Below are 8,510 nucleotides of genomic sequence, written 5' to 3'. Positions count from 1 at the left end.
CTGTGTTTAAATTTCTATTATTTCATCTCCATCACCATTTCTGGATTTTGGTTTACTTTCACTGGATTGAAAATTCATGATTCCCAAAACGAAAGAGCAAAGTGAATGCTTGCATCAAATGTATTGATTGTTTTAGGCAAAACTACTCAGTATGGGAAATGTACTCCGCACTTTTCTATTCTGTACGTCTACAGGCTGGAATCCAGGATCATACATGCAACATAGATTTCAGAAAGCAGAATAAATGCATTTATTTCAAGGTTCAGAAAAGTCTTGGGTTTGGGGGAGTGGGAAACTTTTCATCAAAACATGAAACCTTAACCTTTATACCCTCAAATACAGTACATTAAGACTCTAAGCAACCAAATGAAAATTACAACATTAGACATGACCTCTTATCTAAGCCAGATGGATTTGAAAGGAGAAGTAGATCAGATTGAATTAATGACAACTGTACTACGCCAAACAAGGAGATTGGACTTATTAGAATGAAAATTTAATGACTATAAAGGGGTCATTTTCTTTCAAAAATTGATAATTGGATGGCCTCCCTAGATTCAAACAACATGTGTAGGAATAAAGGGAGACACACTTAAGAAGTTAAAGGCAATGATATGGAAGCCTGCCTGGCACAAGAAGAAAGCGAGAGTTAGATTTAAAAAATGATTTATTGTTTTTGTTGTTGTTGTTGTAAATGTGGGGATTGGCAATAATAAAGCTCAAATTCTCTTTTAATGTGCCAAGGTGAACTGTTACAAGAAGTAAACTGATTTTATTTTAGGATTTAGATTTTTAAGGGAATGAAAATTAGCCACAAACAATAAAACATACTTTGTCAATTATAGATCAACTGTAAGGATGATAAATAGAATATGTATGCATTTTAGATGGGAAACTATTATATAATGAAATAGATTAGTTATTAGAAAATAACTTTGAATTATATTATAGATTTTGCAATGACATAATAAAAGATATTATTTTAACAATGAAATACTAAGAAGATAAATGCTTTTTCCCTTTGGCAGCTTTTCTCTAGTCATTGGTGCCTGTTGCTGCAGACGCTGGAGCTGTGATGGAGGTAAGTCCTAAGCAATGAAGACAGGATTGAGAATTGCATCCTAAAATGCAGCCAGTTTGTAAATCTTTTCAATCTTCCCTTAGGCCGAGTTGTTCACGCAAATATAGCTATAGAAGAGGGAGATTAGCATTCTCTCCTCTTCCAAGAACTGGCAATTTCCTCTTTCTTTATAAAGACCAACTGGCATGCAAAATTACCAAGTATTTTATAAAAAAAACATTTTCCCCCAACTATATTGAAGGATCCTTCTGAATCCAGGCTGGGGAGTCATAAAAGATCCAATCCATCTCTTAAAATAAATACTACAAAGATCAAAGTACATTTTTAATTGCATATTTTTTGCAGAGGTGCCCCAAGCTATAGATGCATATTCGAGGTGCATATTTACTATATGATTTTGGTTATGTGTGAAAGCAAATCCACTCATTACAGGTCTTGTATGATGGGTGAGGAAAGGTGAATCTCTCCCATCATGGGAGAACTGAACATTAATAAGGCAGACTTACAATAGTTAATGATCAAAGTTACAAAGGTACTGAAAGAAGTGACTTGCACTTACAACCACTGTAGGATATCCATGGCTATGTCTTCAAAATTCAGTTTCTTGGCAACTGACTTGTTTTTATGACGGTTGCAGTGTCCTGGGTCACATGATCACTTTCTGCAATTTTTTTACAACTTAGAACAACCTGCCTCCAGAAGCTGTGAATGCTCCAACACTGGAAGTTTTTAAGAAGAAACTGGACAGCCATTTGTCTGAAATGGTATGGGATTTCCTGCCTGAGCAGGGGGTTGGACTAGATGACCTCCAAGGTCCCTTCCAACTTTATTATTATCTTCTGCCAAATAAAGTCAATGGGGAAACCAGATTCACTTAACAACCGTGTTACTAACTTAATAACTATAGTGATTCACTTAACAATGAGGGACCAGTATTCTTACCCTTGCAGGGAATTACACCTTCCCAAAGCTCCAGCCAGTAAGTCTAGTTTTTTATATTAGCAACAAAAAATAGAACAAACAAAAAAAGGCATTAAGTCTTTAATATAGTTATATACTTAAGAATGTGCTTCTGCTTATTATTGCTAATATAAATCAGATTCCCAAATCCTGAATTTGCTCAGCACTGCTTTGAAGGTCCACTTTGGACTTTGCATATAACACGACCGTGCAGGCGGTTGTGTTAGGCTGAGCTCTGTAAGTCCAAAAGAAGAGGCGTCCTAGGAGCCTCTCAGGGGTGTTTTATACCCTCTGGGTTGGGGTGAAGTGTTTTGGCAGCAATTCAGGCAGCTGGACAAAGCTTTTTGCTGCCTACTAACCTGGTCGGCGTTCCGCTGGGCTGCTGGCCTGCTGCTAGCCGGGCTGGATACTCGCGGCGTTTCTCCACTGCGTCGGCGGCCTCCGAGCTTCCTTCAGCGGCGTTTGGCGTTTTCGGCAGCTGGCGGCGGTGTTTTTCGGCGGCGATGGAGCTGGCGTCTTTGGATGGCTCCTGACTGTTGCTGGCTTCGACAGAGACATTTGCGAGCTGCTTTGGGCTGTTCCTTGGACCGGCCTGGCTCTGCTCTTGACTTTGTCGGCGACGGCGCTTCGGCCCATTTCAATGGCGACGGTGACGCCGGCGGCGGCGGCATTGCTCCCGGGCCGTTCTGGGCCACTTTGTCATCGACTGCTGCGGTCTGGCCTGCTTTGCTCGGGCCGTTTGTCCCGCGGCCGCCTGGGCCTTTTCGGCCCGCTTTCCATCGGCGGCGGCGATGGCCTCTTCTAGATCGTTTGTGGCTTGGCGGCGCCCTGGTGGTAGCGGTGATGGCGGCGTCGGCGTCTGTAGCGGCGCTTCGGCAATGGCAGCAGCCCTGATGGCTCGGCGGGGGTGCTGGCCGACCTGCCTCCTCCTCTGTCTGTTCCACATGCTCCAGATGGCCTGGCATCCCCATCGTTCCTGGTGGCCCCGAAAGTTCCTGGGTTAGCCGGTTAACCCCGGTGGAGCCCAGTGGAGCCCAGTGGATCCTGGTTATTCCAGAGGATCCTGGAAGATCTACGCTCTCCATCGCACCTGTTGTGATCTGGTTGGTGCTGCTGGATTCTGAGGGGGCTCCGGGGAAATCAGTAGACGTGGGGGAATCAGACTTTATTGATCACACTCTGGAAGGCCCCATTGACTATAGAACTGAGGGCCCATGGAGTTGTGGTCAGGTACAACCCCCTGGAATGGCGGAGCAGCGGGGGACCTCGCCGTTAGCTGACCAGACTATGATGGCTTGCCCTTTACACATCATCCCCAAAGGACTCAGAGGATCCTGGGTATTAGCCACCGTGAGAGGGTGGCTTGAACTTACATCTGCTGCCCCTAGAGGTGAGAGCTCTAGGGGGCATGCTATATCCGGAGTGGCTGTTTCAGACCACCATCCCCCCCCCCCCGGGAATTGGCTTTGCGGCCGTCGTGAGAGGACGGTGGTCGGCCTGCCCGGGGGGTTCACCCAGCTGAGTGGCAGCGGCTGGGCAGAGGTCTGGGACACCTATTTATCCTCTGTTAGATCCTCCTTACTGACTGATCATCAACTATGGACTGCCTTCTATTTGGACTACTCCTTATGCCTTTCCTTAAATATTCTTGCACAGACTTGCTCGCCCTCAGGGGTGCTCCCCCTTCCTGGGTGCGACCCGCCTTTCTAGCCGCTTACGATCTTGAGGAAGGGCCCATCTATTGGGACCCCGAGAGATGGCTGGGCACGGGTAGGAGCCTTCGACGGAAACCCAACAGGAGGCCCCTGGTTAGCTTTCTTTCTAAATTTTTTAGGGGGCTAGGGAGGGGGGAGGGTACTCTTTTTGGTTGTTTGGACAAGGGGGGCAGTCCAACAACCTCTGTTCAGGCCAGTGCCAAGGTAGATCGCAGGGGGGAAGAGCGGGGGTCGGTTGCCTTCGGGGCTCCAGGGCTGGTCGTGGGAATACCTATTCCCACGACGTTAGGGAATGGCAGCAGGTGCAGGAGCAGAGGGCCGTATCGATCTCAGGGAAGGCCTCTCCGCTGCTTACAAGCAGTGAGGCACTCCGACCCTCTGGCTCCGCCCCGAGGTTCCGGGAGTGAGGATGTGCAGCCTCCTGAGCTCCGGCTGGTGTACTTGAATGCCAGGTCTGTCGCTAATAAAGCTCCTCTCGTCCGTGACTTGGTCGAGGGTGAGCAGGCGGACCTGGCTTGCATCACGGAGACTTGGTTGGGCCCAGAGGGCGGGATTCCTCTGGTTGACCTTTGCCCACCAGGTTTCCGGGTGCTACACCGGCCTCGGGCTCAGGGTAGGGGCGGGGGTGTGGCTGTTGTCATGAGGGAGACCTTGTGTCCGCGGGAGGCCACCGTTCCCCAGATAGTCGGGTGTGAGTCTCTCTTTTTGAGATGCGGCCCTGGTGCGCAGTTGGGCTTGCTGCTGGTGTACCTTTCGCCTAGTCACATAGCAGCAGCCCTGCCTGAGCTTCTCGATGTCCTTTCTGGGTTGGTGATTGAGTTCCCGAAACTTATAGTTTTGGGGGACTTCAATCTACCATCGCTGGGAGGATCATCCGAGTTAGCTCGGGAGTTCATGGCTTCCATGACGGCCATGGACCTGACGCAAGTAATTTCGGGACCGACTCATGAGGGAGGCCACACCCTTGACTTAGTTTTCTTATCTGGACGGTGGTTAGATGATCTTGGTGGGGGCTCCCCAATTGTCATGCCCCTGCCATGGACCGATCATCTCCTGCGGCTGGTCTTCCATTTTGCCACCCCCCGCCGTGGGTGTGTGGAACCAATTAAATGGTACTGCCCCAGACGCTTAATGGATCCCCAGAGGTTCCAGGCGGCGCTGGGGTCCCCACCTGCCTCCCTTGCTCACAGCTCAGCAGACGCCTTAGTGGAAGCCTGGGAAAGGGCAGCCACTGAGGCTCTTGACCGAGTTGTACCCCTGCGGCCCCTGACCCGGTGCAGATCCCGTCGAGCTCCATGGTTCTCCGCAGAGCTCCGGGAGATGAAGCATCGGAGACGGGGCCTAGAGAGCGGTTGGAGATCCAGCCGGTCCGAATCCGACCGATTGCGACTAAGAACCTATACTAGGTCTTATCTCGCTGCGATAAGGGAGGCGAGGTCTAACCACTTCGCTACCCTTATCGCGTCCGCAGATAATCGCCCGGCCGCCCTGTTTAGGGTGACTCGCTCCCTCCTGAATCAAGAGGTGAGGGAGGAACCCTTGCAGGGTCGTGCCGAGGAGTTTAACCAGCATCTGTCGGACAAAATCGCTCGGATTCGGACCGGTCTGGACTCTGACTGGGCAGAGTCTGTCGAACAGGACGCGGGCGGTCTTGTCGATATTACCTGGGAGGAGTTTGATTCTGTGACTCCGGAGGAAGTGGACAGGATCATGGGGAGGCTGAGCACCACCACATGTTTATTGGACCCGTGCCCTTCCTGGCTGGTCTATGCAGCCCGGGAGAGGACACGCAGCTGGTTCCAGGCAGTTATATCGGCTTCTTTGAATGAGGGTAGCTTCCCCGCCGTCTTGAAAGAGGCGGTGGTGAGGCCTCTCCTCAAGAAGCCTGCCTTGGACCCAGCTGTATTGAACAACTTTCGTCCCGTCTCCAACCTTCGCTTTCTTGCGAAGGTTGTTGAGAGTGTGGTGGCGCATCAGCTCCCTCTGGTCCTGGATGAAGCGGATTATCTAGACCCGTACCAATCGGGTTTCAGGCCCGGGCACAGCACGGAGACGGCATTGGTCGCGCTGGTGAATGATCTCTGGAGGGCTCGGGACAGGGGACATTCCTCTGTTCTAGTCCTATTAGACCTCTCAGTGGCTTTCGATACCATCGACCATGGTATCTTGCTGCGGCGTCTCAGGGGATTGGGAGTGGGAGGCACGGTCTTACAGTGGTTCTCCTCCTATCTCCAGGGACGTTCGCAGTCGGTGTTGGCAGGAGGGCAGAGGTCGACTGCGAGGTCTCTCGTTTGTGGAGTTCCTTAGGGGTCGGTCCTCTCGCCTCTCCTGTTCAACATCTATATGAAACCGCTGGGTGAGATCATTCGTGGTTTTGGAGTTGGGTATCATCAGTATGCTGATGATACCCAGCTTTTCCTTTCGACCCCAAACCACCCCAGTGATGCCCTCAACGTGATGTCCCGTTGCCTGGAGGCGGTTCGGGTCTGGATGGGGAGGAACAGACTTCAACTCAACCCCGACAAGACTGAGTGGCTTTGCATACCTTCATCCCGGGTTTATTCGGACATTCCACCTCTTGCTATGGGGGGTGAACTATTACCCCCCGTAGATAGGGCTCGCAACTTGGGAGTCCTCCTAGACTCACGGCTCACCTTGGAAGACCACATAGGAGCTGTGACTAGGGGGGCTTTTGCCCAGGTTCGCCTGGTGTGCCAGTTGCGGCCCTATCTAAGCCGGGATGATCTATGCACGGTCACTCATGCGCTCGTGACCTCTCGACTAGACTACTGCAACGCTCTCTACATGGGGCTGCCCTTGAGGACCACCCGGAAGCTCCAACTGGTACAGAATGCAGCCGCGAGAGTTGTGTTGGGAGTCTCCCGATACTCCCACGTTACACCTTTGCTCCGTGAGCTGCATTGGTTACCAGTTGCCTTCCGGGTGAGATTCAAGGTACTAGTAATGGTGTTCAAAGCCCTACATGGCAGGGGTCCGGAGTACCTTAGGGAACACCTGCTGCCGGCATCGACTTCCCTCCGCCCTGTGCGTTCCCACAGAGAGGGCCTCCTCAGGGTGCCACCAGTCAGAGAATGCCGACTGGTGGCCCCCAGGGGGAGATCCTTCTCTGTGGGCGCCCCGGAGCTATGGAATCAGCTACCGGTTGAGCTCCGGACGGCGCCCAATCTTCGCTCCTTTCGCCGCGAGCTAAAAACATACTTTTTTGAACAAGCTGGCCTGGCCTGATGAGGGGAGTGGGGGGGGGGTTTGCTATTGTTATTTTATTGGGGTTTTAAGATGTATTTTTAGTATATGGGCATGTATTTAATTATTTTTTAACTTTTGTAATCTTGTATTTTTATTCTTGCCCTGTTCACCGCCCTGAGTCCTTCGGGAGAAGGACGGTATAGAAATATTATTAAATTAAATTAAATTAAATTAAATAAATGATTTGACTTTTTTGCATAATGCTTAAAAATGGATTCATAGTTATTAACACATGTTGTCTAAAAGGATGGATTACTTAAAAACACCCTATATGTTATTAACACATCAACAGTTAAAAAGGAATTCGTAAAGTGAGCCTGGGCATCTGATAAATATAAAAATATATGCATCTCCAAAATATTTGTCAGATTTGTTCATGTAAACCTGGACATCCTTAGTCAAAGTAGTCTAGGATCAATTCTCAGAATTCTGGCAATTGAGGTCTGGAGGATTCCTTGATTGGGAAAGACTAGAATATAATTTTAAAAAATGTGTGTGAAGCAACTCATCCTACAGTACAACTGGCATTCCAATGCTGCTAGACCAGTTCTCCAACCTTTTCAGCTTTGCAAATCACCGGGGGAGGGGGGGAGGAGAATGGTTCTGTGCAAGCGCTCATGCACAGCTCCATTTACATGAGTGATGGGCATATGCACCTGCTGATCGTGCAAATGCAGTGTGCAGTTTACCGGCTGCTCGCATAAGTGGGGATGTGCTGCATGCACTCTCCTGGTTCAAAACAGCTCAAAGACCAGTAGTGGGCCACAGCCCAGAGGTTGGGGACCCCTAGGCTACACAAAACCTTCAGTGAAAGCCAACTTGGAATGAAGGATATGTGAGTTGAACCATTTATAACTGGGATCAGCAATGATCAAAAACAAAACATAAATTAAGCAAATTAAAAATGGCAAAATTTCTGAGTTGTTCAAGGAAAAACACCTTGCACATATAACTATTTTTTAGCTAATAAAACTATCTAAGAGTGAGTTAGCGCCACCTAGAGATGTTGTATTATGGTGACCATAATAAATACAGTAAATATCATTGGTGGAATTGAGACAAAGACATGTTGTATTTATAGCATGCTTCAGGAAATATAGTATAGTGTGAGTGGCAGTGTGGCAATCTGATTAATAAGAAACATTACAAATTGTTATCCTGATGACATTTTAATGCATTTTTAAATCATAGGCCAATTTGCTCTAGATTTTGGTCTGAAAGAACAATTTAACGAAAGGAAAATGAGAAAATATGCTAAATATTTTTAACATTAGCATTAGATTCTCCCATGTTATGGAAGGTATCGGGCAGCAAGGGGTCTCCAGCACTTTTGGTCTTGAGCAAGTACTTCAGCGTCTTCCCAGGTGATATTTAGAGTTTTTAAGTCTTCCATGATTTTGATTCACAATTTCATAAAATCATGATTCCATGACACCCTTTATCTTTTTCCAAGTAGGATGGCTTATCAGTTGACTAGTGTTAAAGAA

The sequence above is a fragment of the Vipera berus genome (assembly GCF_964194415.1).
Source record: "Vipera berus genome assembly, chromosome: 3".
Classification (NCBI taxonomy): Eukaryota; Metazoa; Chordata; class Lepidosauria; order Squamata; family Viperidae; genus Vipera; species Vipera berus.
This window is presented reverse-complemented; position numbering follows the sequence as displayed.